This window comes from Prosopis cineraria, unplaced genomic scaffold (genome assembly GCF_029017545.1).
Source record: "Prosopis cineraria cultivar Desert tree isolate PC_DT_omini unplaced genomic scaffold, ASM2901754v1 PC13, whole genome shotgun sequence".
In the NCBI taxonomy this organism is placed as follows: Eukaryota; Viridiplantae; Streptophyta; class Magnoliopsida; order Fabales; family Fabaceae; genus Prosopis; species Prosopis cineraria.
The window spans coordinates 23604891-23617799 of NW_026555344.1; the positions used below are offsets into that span (position 1 = coordinate 23604891).

The 12909-nt window shown below is 32.6% G+C and overlaps 1 pseudogene; it reads left to right on the plus strand.

Annotated features, from left to right (window-relative positions):
• The first annotated feature begins 5161 nt into the window (after positions 1-5161).
• Positions 5162-12909, plus strand: part of LOC129289953 (protein TRIGALACTOSYLDIACYLGLYCEROL 4, chloroplastic-like) — a 10204-nt pseudogene continuing 2456 nt past the window's right edge.

A 12909-nucleotide genomic window follows, 5' to 3' on the forward strand; every position in this document is an offset into this window, starting at 1 on the left:
TAAACTTTTTTTTAATGACAGTGTTGGGCAAGATTCTGAGCTCAACTCTTGTGAATAAATAAACACGTTTGAAATGTTTCTATTCCATGGATTTAATACAACTTGAATATAAATTAAGTAGTATTATATGTCAAAAAATATTTAAAAAAAAAGTATAAAATTTGTTATGTTTTTACAATGGGTTAAGTACACTGATTTGAAACTTAAATTAATTTTGTTAAGTTCAGATAGCTCAAATTTTGGTCAGAAATTAAATATTATATCAGGTGCATGTTCTCTAGTATCATGAGGAACAAAGTGCCCACAGAGAAGTCGTACATGCATGCGAACCTTTAATGGGGATTTGTGTGAAGTTCTCTCTTTCATGATGGGGGCACCACCATCTTCAATGTATGTCCATCATTGTCTATATGGTTGATTTTATCAAATCCAATTATCTTTAAATTATTACACATATAAAGTTATAGAGATTTTTAATAAATATTCATATTACAAAATATATTTGTTCTTGTAAGATTTTAGAAAGAATATATGTTTTCCTTATGCTAGTAGATTTTGTCTCCACTATAAGCTGAATCACCTTGGACTCTGTTTGATGTTTCATAGCTAAAATCAAATAACACGAAAGAGGGAAGAGAGAACCCAACGCAACTTTGCAAAGACTGATCCAGTGAGAAGTTCTCTGTTTGCTCTTTGCAAACTCAATATATCCAAGAAATCAGCTTTGGTGCTCGTCACTCCTGATATGGTGTTCATTAATCTGGATTATCCAAATTTAAAGTTTATTTTATATTTATTACAATAAAAATTATAATTTTTTTAATAAATTTGCTTTCACACCAAGATGTTCCAAATTTAATATTAAATTTTAAAATTTTTATAAATTAACTATCCAATTTACTCTGAACAGTTCATATTTAAAATTTTAACTTATAATTTTCCTTAAAAATATTTTTTTGGAAACTATTAATTATAAGATTATCTTTTTTTTAATAATGTTGTATTTATCAAACTAAAAATTTATAAAAAGTTTAATATTAAATATGGATTGTCAACAGTACATCTAGATAGTCAATTTTTAAAAAGTATAATATTTTGAATTTTAAATTAGACTATTCAAATTAAATTTACATTACTCAAATTAGTGATAAAGCATATTTATTAAAAATTATACTTTTCTGAAACAAAAAAATTTATAATTTTCATCAACTTTATTTTAATAAATATAAAATAAAAACTTTAATATGGATTGTCCTGATTTTTTTTTTTGAATTAAGTAACAACAACAAATAGTTCAAACCAGAAAATAAATACTATTACAGCTAAAAGATGAAGAGGAAATAAAATTCCACCATCCTCTCCAAGATTCAGGTAATAATTCTATCCAAGAGTATTGGAAAAAGTTGAGAAGAGCTTGAATATCACCCCATAAAATCTTTGCTGTAGGATCTTTGGGGGCCTTATTGATAATATTTCTGAATAACTTTCTAGATTCAGGTAATAATTCCATCCAATAAAATCTTTGCTGATAAATTAGGATTATCCTGATTAAATCTAAAAGATATGATGTAGATCTTATCATTCTGATGAGCATCAAAGATGGCCCCTAAGTCACTCATTCCTGTATGTGCAATCTGAGAATAACCATTCTCGCTCATTTTCAAATAAAACTGAACATCACATTTTTGAGTCCCTAACTTTACTCTTTATTCCATTACATGCCCAAAATATTCAATGTGAACTTGGGCCAATATAATCCACCAAGGGTGAACAAATTAAATACCTTGTCATAGAAGAACGCCATGGAAAGTGAGGATTGTTGAGATGTGTGATGCTAATAGCATGTCTCATAAGAAAAATTTGTTTAGGTAATGTTTAGATTAATGGATTTGAATTTGGACTTTTGATTTGAAATCTTGCATTTTAAAAAAATTTAAAATGAAAAAGAGAATGAAATGTTTGGAATGATTGATTTCAAATGATTAGGATTCAGAGAGAATTTAAAATTACAAAAAATTATAATTTAAAATGGATTTGAATCAAATCCAAATTGATAAATTTATATGTATCCACATGATATATTTGGTCCAAATCAATTCAAATCCAAATTCATAAATTTATATGTATCCACACGACAAATTTGGTCCAAATCAAAATTAAATTCCTATTAATTCAAACACACTATTAGGTGTTTCTATGATTGTAAAATGCGCCTAGAGAAATATAAATTAATGTCACGATTGCTAGAATGATTTTTCAAATTAGTAATCATTTCCAATCAAAGAAACGTTGGGGTTACAAAGTGGTATTTGTCTTTTGGGCAAAATTGTATACGAAAGTTTCAAATAAATGTCTTTTTCTTTTCCAAAGCTTTAAATTGAGCCAAGGATAACCTAAATATGATATTCGAAGGTTTAGTTTATGTATTTATAAGTTACCGTAAAATATGAATGGCAACAAATAGATAGTAATAAAAATATGATATTTTTTAACATCTTACTAAAATATTATAATTTAAGTATTATTATTACTTACAAATCCCTTACACAAAATTTTGAAGTTAGCTTTTAAGATGTACAAATTTCTAAATGAGGATTTGTAAATTTTGAAGGAAGACTTATACTTTATCACACTATTTTAATTTACAATTCAATTAGGATGAAAAACATATTTATAAATTTTGAAAAACATATTCACTTATAAATTTCAAAAACACTAGTTGAGCTAATTTTTATAAGAGGATTTATAAATTTTAGAGGAACAGTGTATAAATAATAATGTTTATTTTATTAAATATTAAAATTGTCATGCCCCAAAATTTTGAAGTAACCGTCATAGGAGATATGCAAGAACTCGTACCTTCTAAGTCTTAACTTCAAAAGTTTCTGTTTATAAACCATCGACATGTTTGACATTGGATTAGACTCTCATCAAAAGATATCATACATACAAAAGATTCAATACTTTCATAGGAATTTCAATAAAACCTACCTTGTAAATAGGAAATTTAGAAAATTCTACAACATTATTTTTACTCAAAACAACAATTAGGAGCTTAGCTCCTATTAGCAGGCCAACAACAAAAGTAATCAAACAAGGATACTAATCGTTACAGCCCAAAAACAAAGGTGTTATTAGCAAGGATACGAGCACAAATCCACATCCTTAAGCCTTAAAGATATAAAATTTTTCATAATTATCAAGGAAAATATTTACAATATAAAATATAGATTATTATTATTAACAAAATTCAAAATTTTTATAAAAATTGAGGGAGCTTCCCAATAAATGGAGGCTTACAAAAGTTTTACAACAATAGAACCAATACAAATAAATTAAAATTTTTCAAGAATATATAACAAATGAATAAAAAGGAAACACTTTCAGGTGGACGAGCTTAGGATGGAAACTTGTGTTACCACTTAGTTCCAAAGACCGGACGCTTGGCAAATTTTCACCTAACTAGGAAGGACCATTTGGATAAACGAAGTACTTAAAGGAAATGCATATGTCAGCTAGCATTGACAGGACTCTGCACAAAGGGCTATAAATGGAAAATATTTAAAGAAATATTGGCCGTCATTATAGTAAAGTCTAAATAAATAAAGGACCCGAGGCTTAGAATAGCCTTAGGTCATACAAACGGCACGCAATAATTAAAAAAATAATTTTGTTGTTTATTACATATGTATTATGTTATAAGGGGCATATAGTACAGATTAAAGAATAAATAATGAAGAATGAAGAATGAAGAGTAAAGTACATATGTCCACTATTTACAAATAGTACACATGGTCTCCCATGTTGCCAAAGTCGAGTCCAGCTCTTCAGATAGAGTCTGATCGTTATTAAGGGCCATCTCAAATTCAAGCATGGAATGAAGGTTTTCATCCGAAATGGTTCATCCAGACCTTTAGTCACGATCTCCAGTTTGGACTCAGCTGGATCGTCTTTAGCTTTAGTCCGTGCTAGTTCCTCTTCAGCTGCTACTAGCTAGCGCCTCAAGTTCACCACCTTAGCTTGTAGTGCCTGGAGGTGATCTACATGAGATTGCCTTCTTCACAGCCTCGAGAGCTCAAATCATTTGCTTGTAATTTTGCTTAGGAATGAGGAGTGGGCCTCAACTAAGTTGAAATTGCATGACCCTCTAAGCATTTAATACCATGTCTATTTTAGAGACGCCGATACTGGCTAGAAGGGCATTAGTAGCCTTCGATGAAGCAAGTTAAAGAAAAGGAAGTAAGGTTAGTAACGAGAGATAAAGAAATGAATTAGAAAGACTAGAAGGAAAGAGTAGAACAAGCTAATACCTAAAGCACTAGGGCCACCATTTATTGAAGCGAAGGCAAGCATCTCTATCTACAAGCTCCACTTTGCACTGCTTCTGGGCAATATGAGGAATGGCTATCTGGTCGATAACCTCCCGATCCAGTAGCTCCACACTGATTTGGGGTGACAGTCCTCGAGGGATGCACTAGCTCAATCCAAACTGGCTTACCACCAATTGAGGATAATACAACTTCAAGTATATCTTCAGAGACTTAGAGGTAGAACTAGTGTACGTCAATCACATCTTTCTGGGAGTAGTGGCTGAGAGGAAAACCTCATGCTTTAGTAATTTGGCAGGCTTATTCTTTCGGTTAACTAGATATTTATACCAGGTAGGAAGACAATGGTCCAGAATCTTGAAAGCCTTTAAGGTCCTTCCCAAAGACTAGCTCAGCTGACTAAAGAACTTAGGAGAGTGGTGTAGGAGTCATATTTCTTGGGGATTGAGTAAAATCTCACTCCAATAAACATAATTAATCAATATAGTTCATGGTAATTAAAGAATTAACTCAAAAGGGTGATTACCAAGCTTTAGTTTAAATTGTAAGGATCCCAAGTATTCTAAATAAGAATGAGTTTAAATCAATCAAAATCCTTTATATCAAAGTAAAAATAAGTTACATAAGTATGAGATACTTTGGAGGAGCGAAGAAATTGAAAACAAGTAAAAACTGGCTCTTATAATGTGTGATAGAGTAGTGTATCATGGCTCGTGCACGCTGTGCCGTGGCATGTTGCTCTCTGTGTCACACGCTATGGTGTGTTGCATAAAAATTCAACAAATTTTACTATCAAATAGTGCCGTGGCATGTTGCTCTCTGTGCCACACGCCATGGCGTGTTGCACAAAAATTCAACAAATTTTGCTGTTATTTGATAGCGAAATCAGGGACCTTCAGTTAAGCCTTGATTCTCCGTCCGATGTCCGAATGATGTAATCTAGATGTCTACGAAAAGCTCTTTACATAAACTAGCTAATGGCATGAGTTTCACTTCCAAAACAGTCACACCAGAAACACACAAACATATTTTAACCACTTTTCACAACTTTCATTCAAAATAAGTGTCCAAAACCCTCAACATGTGCTAAAAGCCTTTCTTATCACCCGGACCATATCCCTTGGACCTAAGACTACTAGTACAACACATCACAAGCACTAGAACAACAATATAACAAAAATTCACTCCTCAACCCCATTTTGCCCAAAATAGAGGGGGAGGTAAATTGTCATTACTTTGCATCTAATTCAATCCAAACATGTTTAAATCATCCTTTCTACACTTGTACTAGTATTTTGGCCCTATAACATATATATATATATTATATCAACATATACAAATATTCAGGGCCTAAAATACAAATCTAACATTTGTAATAATAAAATAACGCAAGTGTGATGGCATGCATGCTAGATTGGCATTCAAATTCTATTACACAAAATAAATCTAATTTAGAGGCATACAATAGGAATATACTACTTCTTACACACTAGAGTTAGAGCCTAAAAAGTGTTAAATGAAAGGGGCGAGTCTAGCCACTCAGTAGCTAAGGTAGAACCTGCCCTATGTAGTTATATATCAATCATAAACCAGTACATGCATAACAAAATCAAGTACGTAAAACATGCTCACACATATCATAACTTTTATTTCTCATTAACAATATCCTTATCTCACAAATACTAGGTGCAATGTCACTATATTCTCAAATATGTGACCATGACCCATTATTCACACGACTTGCTACAACTTAACACGTGTGACACGTCATATATTTATTTAGGCAATAATTAACTAACCTTATACCTTCCTTATTTTCTTAGATTGAAGCCGTGGGCTATAACACTAAATAAGGCTCCGTTCGTGTGATTAGACTATCTAAGCTTACCAATCGTGAGGTGTAACCTAGCTAAAGATCACATGATTCACTCTTAGACCATGGCTTCCCCTATTCTCAAATCTCTAGGGTGTCTCATACCCTAAGCTATTCTCCTCGTTAAACTAGTAGAGATAGCCAAGTTCTAGTCTCTCAACGAACTATATGACAATCTCTCAACAAACTATGGCACAAGGCTATAACTCCTGTGCACCGGAAGGCAGCCTAAATACCATATGAATTTTTTCTCTACTCTCAATCCCTAGGCAAACTCCCGCCCATTGATCATGCCATAAACATACTCACTTATTTTTACATTTTCATTCATTATTTATCACATTCACGATCATACGCTTCCTAAGTGAGCATAAATTCTCATTGTCAATTATAACACATCAACAAACCCTTTTCAATCACAAAACTCATCTCCATCAAAACCAATACCAACCATTCATTTAATGCACATCATAAACATGCAACTCATATCAATTATCACTTTTTGAAATTTAAATCTCATTTTGATATCTCTTAAGCATGCTTAACACATATCAAAGTGATTAGATAAATATAAGGTTTTTATTGCATAATGTACTCATTCAGAAGTCAACATTTTCATTTTAAACACATAATCAACATCCACATTACAATTAACACATAACTATCTAAAATAGGGTTTCCCTGATTATCTTAAACCTTTAAGGGGTCAAAGGTTTACCCTTTAATATAAGAGCTTCCAGGCTTGAATTTTCAATCCAAATAGGTGACCAAGAGCTAAAACTATAATCAATCAAATTAAATTTCATTAACATTACTAACTTAAACATTAAACCCTTAATCTCCACTTTTAAATCACCAAAGTCTACTTTACAAGAGTTTGAGCCTATCTCGTAGGTTTATTAATTACCTTTAGTCCCCAATAACATTAATGAACCATTAAATTCTCGTTAATGGCATCACAATCTTCTAACCACCATAATTAATGAAATTTTTGAATATCAATGGTGACCAACAACCTAAGACACTAAAACTTTTTATACTAGTTTAGATACTCTAATCTATTTCCATTAACTCCATTTGAGTCAATAAATTTGGACCCATAACTCATATGGATTGAAAATTCACGTCTACTATCAAACCTTAACTATAAACTCATAAATGTGGAAGAAATTGAGATTAATGAGTATGATACATATCTTGGATGTTTGTAGCCTCTAAAATACTTCCAATATCGTCTACAGGTAAACCTTAGCAAAGCTTAGTGCGTCTCTTCCATTCTCTCTTTTCTTTCTCTTTGTTTTCCGCATCAGTTTGCATATTATTTTTACATATTTCACACTGTGCGCCACGGCGCCTGTCCCTATAAGCTGCGACATGTGGTTCAGAGAAGATAGTTCTCGATTGATGGCCTTGTGCACCGCAACGCACTGCAGCATGTGGCACAGAGGCTATTTAGCTTGTTTTTCTCTACTTTTTGGTCCCCAAGTGATCCAATTTCACTTTTGACCTAAATTATATTTGAAATTCCAACTAAAAGCACTTATTATTCTCCTTTAACCACACATCATACCAACTTACTTAATTATCCATGTATACTTAATTAAAAACAAGGATGTTATAGATTGCATAGAAGTTCTCCTCCTCGATGATGGGCAATCCCAAGAACATGAAAATGTCCCATAAGGTGACAGACATAGGGCTCAACTTGAATATGAAGGCATTGTAGCCCAGAGCCTAAAAACTTAAGAGGGCTGTCAGAAGCTCAATCAGGATGTCAATATTAGCTAGGGACGGTTGAATTAGGTTGTAAAGACCCACCTTCTTCCATTGAGATGCATACATCTACTTCAAGCACCTTACCCAATTGACCCAAGCATAAGGAGATCGAGGCCAATTCTTAAGCTTTCAACAGGATGACTTGGGGAAAGGCGAGGTCATTTGGGCCAAGACCAAGTTACATATGGAGGTTAGTGGTCATGGATTTGGTTGAGTTGGAGATGTCACTTCAGATAAGTTAGGAGATATAGTCAGTACCTAATGTCGCTCTTATTGGAGATTTGAAAACTCTAAGGTAAAGTACTAGAGAAAAAAAACAAAGAACAATTAGCACATTTCCCCAATAAAATAGAAGGGCTAAATAGGAGAAGTAAAAAAACTTACCAGAAAGTGACAAAATCATAGAACGAAGAATCCTCGTGTAAAGAGAATAAACAACTATTAGAATAAGGAACTAATTTGAGTGAAATAAAGGTTTTAACCACTCAATACATACCATCACAAACCTACCAGTGGGGTAACAAGATTCTGAATAGTTGCCAGAGAATCAGGCAGACTTTTAGTGGATGTAGAAGATAGAGCAATAGTAGAGGTAGCGGCCAAAGTAGAGGAAGCCATTTGAGAGCAAAAGGGAGATTGAAGCAAGGGAGCAAATACTTGAATGTCAAATAACGATAGAAAGGGCAAAAGAAGTGACCATAAAAAGAAATGAGTTTATATTAATAAAAGGTACTCAAAAATGAAGTAAAGTTTTAGTTTTTTTTCAAACGTGCCATGTGGCTTACATTATTAACCACTAGCACACGGGGGTATTGTTTGGGCTAAAATATGAAATGTTGCTCAGGTAAGTTATAGGGCTAGCTAGGCTAACTAACTGAAGCATCAGGCCCAATATAAATAAAAGGGTTAGCCTGAAAATTCAATAAAGGCCACAATAAATAAACATGCTGAAATCTTATTAATTGCAAACATTAGACCATTGGCACGAAAAGACACGATCTCAAATAATGCCAAAATCTATAGACTTCACACCCAAGTATCTTGGTGAAATGGGCTGATTACCAAAATGGAGAGCATGGAATGAAGACCGTGCCATAAGTTTCACGAGATTCTTGATTCTTTGGCAAAATGTGCTAGGTTTTAAGGGAGAGGCTACCACCACTCTGACACTATAAATAGAAGACGAAGACACAGAAGAAAGTAGTTAACACTCAACCAAAGACTCATATTTTACACTTTTTAGCCTTTAAGTTTATTATTTAATTTTTAGTTTAGACTTGTAATTTCTCGTACTTCAATAAAATTAAACACTTATTCTGCCGAAGCCTTATATCTTTTTATATCTAAGTGAACTGTGGTAAGGGAGCTTGAGACCTTTTTTCTTACCAATTGAGACTCAACATCTCTAGCATGCCTAGTATTTATTGTTCACCACGAACAGGAATTAAGCTAGTGTTTGTGAAATTAAATTAAAAAAAATAAGCTTGGGGATAATAGAAGAAATGCATGCATGTTTAGATGAATCATGGATTGCTTAATGAGTTTTGGATATTCATTTTTACTTGATTAATTTCGTAGTTATCCAATAGTGTTAGTAAAAAGGATAATGCTTTGATAAATAAATATTTGCCATGCTTTATGTTTGTGTTTGTATGTGGTCCTCTTGATAATCAATACTTTTTATGAGGTTTTGTCTTTTTAAAAGAGCTGCTCAATTGCTAATAGATTATGCTAGATGTTTGCTTTAAGTTTATCATTAAGGACTTTATAATTTTTTATATCGTAGTTCAATGAGCTTGGATGTTTGTGCCATTAGAAATTAAATTATTGTGTCCTTTGAATTGAATTACTATATTTTTATGATTGATTTATTTACTATAATATGATAGAGCACTAGTAGAGGAGGCTAGAGGCCCTTAGGAATTGCATGGCTATATAGTTTTTTTTTAATCAATTGTAAATTTATTGGAAAGTCAACTTTTAAAGACCTTATTGAATTTTTTTTAAAACTATTATTTTGCCTCTTCCGCTATATGAAAAGGGCCAAAAAATATAGAGTTCGCTTCCCTCTTACTTATTAGATAGGAGGGAAGCCAATTCTAAAAAATATTATCAAAAAAATGGAAATTTTAACTTAATGTGTTAGCATGCTTGTTTCTTATTTTTTTAATATATAACTCGTTGTTTGGCCATATCCTAATTGATTTAGTGATAATCTATGAACTCTGTCATAGTTTAGGAAGATAAATTAAATATGGATTGTAGTTGAATAAATGCCAAATGAATGAGTCTGGAGTATGTAAGATTAAGGGGTTTCTAGAATTTGCTCAAAGCAAGATGATAATGGAAGGTTTTCTTATCCTTGTAAGGACTATTTGAATGAGAGGTAGCTAAGTGTAGATAAGGTACATGAACACTAAATTTACGAGGGGTGTAACCCACCACAATAATGCCCTTGCCACTTGATATTACCAAATTACATCACATCTCATAGTTAAAATCAATAATTTCTTGCAAAATAGTTGGGATCCTAAAATCTTTCAAAACCATTTGAAATCATTGAAATGCAAAATATAACGCACAACAGAAGCCATTAAGCTACATAATTCGCCGATCAATGTAAGAAACAAGCAACACATCATATTTGGAAAGGGTTTATATGCCTTGGCACGTGATACGAAGCCACAAGCTCCCTCTTTATGTCATGACAATCTACAGATAGGGCCATCAATATATATTCATTTGGCCATTAAATTGACCTTTCACACATAATAGGGCCCATTTATATAACCTTTAATTGTTTTACATAATCAATGGCTAGCATATTCACATGTTCATTACTATTATATCTATATGCACACATACCACTCAAACTTAGCCCATATATTATATATCACCACTTTTACATATGTCTAGGCTAGGACACATAAATTTATAGCCAACCTTAACCCTCATCTCATCACATATAACACATAGGGTCAAGATTCTCCTAAAAGCTATAAACACATTAAAATCAATGCAAATTCATCATATAGCAACTTAATTCAATTAAATATGGATTGTAGTTAAATAAATGCCAAATTCATCATATATAAACAAACCACAACTCATTCACTCTTCAATTGCACAGTAATAGCACCCGTATGCTAGAACTAAATTCTTCCTTTTGCTTACTTATAATCAGTGCTTGTAAAAATATAACCACAAGTGAGATAATAATCTCAGCAACAGAATAACTCACCACCACCAATTAACAAGCATAACTAAAAAGTAAGTAAAACTATTATATGAAAACACATTTACCTATATTAATGCCAAAACACATCATTGCACAACATAATTTTCATTATGTCGCTTCCACTTGTATGATCATCTACTATCCAATCTCCACAACACCCCGATGAAAATCATAGGCTCCACTAAGCCAATTATACACTCACTAAACTAAGCAACACTTCAGTGGTAGATTCACCTGGCTAAAGGTGCTCTGTCCCACTTACAAACTATGGTTTCCTATATCACACACATGTGATTAGGGCATCATTACTCCAATACTTACTGCATCATATAAATGTTATGGAGTGCAAATCTCCAACATTGTACCCCATATGGGCACTAAGGAGATGTTCTCCAACATTGCTACCTGTCTGTCGGTACCAAGGAGAATAATGTCATATGGACTTCTACTACTACTTCTCTCTATGGGTGAACTTTTACCCCCTAACATGATCATGCTCACATATAAACCACTTGTTTGTATCTACCATATATTTATGCATATACCCATACAATCTCATGAAACCATTCCTAAAATCATTTTAATTCGCAAAATGCTCATTTTAAAATCATGCATAGTTCCAAAATACAAAAAGATAATATTACATATATATATCCACTTTGAAACATTTATAACAATTAATTAGGTAGAGCGATTATTCAATTACCTCACCGTTTATCACTAGAAAGGTTACTTGTGTATTTTTTTTCAATTATTTAATGTTCCCATGCTCACTTCTAAACCAACGAAGCATACTCGTATTATCAATCTACATAAATTAGCACTATTTGTCACTTTACAAATTGACCACACATACTCATTATCATTATCAATCATAACTAACCATTCATTTCCTCCTCTTTCCTAACTAGTACAAGACTTAACCACTTGTTCTGACCTTTAAATCACTTCTATTACCCTTAGTAGCCTTGATGTCAAAATCTTTACCACTTTTAAATCATCCACTTTGGGCTAAAACAAGCCTATAGCCTTAAAACTTTATCATTAACTTTTTAAACTAGTTGCAAAACCTTAATTCAACCTTAAAATCTTTTTTAAAGGATAAGAAATAAAACCTTAAAACCATTCCAATTCAATTTTTCTATTACTTAAACTAAGAGAAATTAGGATAGGATTAGAGCTTAAGGCAGTAACAAAACTACCCAATAAGTGACTGGTGGAAACAATCTCCCGAGGCTCTGAAATCTGATGCCCTAACAGAACCTTAGCTTTCTCCTCCTCTCCTTTTGCTTTAGATTACACGATCTGAACACATAGCCTTTAGGATCTTTCTATGCCATGTGTCGTGGCTCATGATGCACATGTCATGGTGTATGACACAGTGAGGGAAACTCTTATCATACTCGAAGGCTTCACTTCTCAATGCCGTGCTTCCACTCAATCCTATCCATTCAACATCCTAACAAGTCAAAATATCAAATTACCATCCAAAATCCTAATTACTCACTAATTTACTAATTTACCCCTATTAGCAATTAGTTTTAGAATTAAAAATTCACAATGTTACAAGGCATTTCTCAAAAGTTATAGAGTAGGGATATGGCATGGTAAAAGATTGAACATGCCAATGCCAAATAGATGTTAATCGTGGGATGTTGATGTATTATTGTTGTTGATGATGATATGGTTAATCA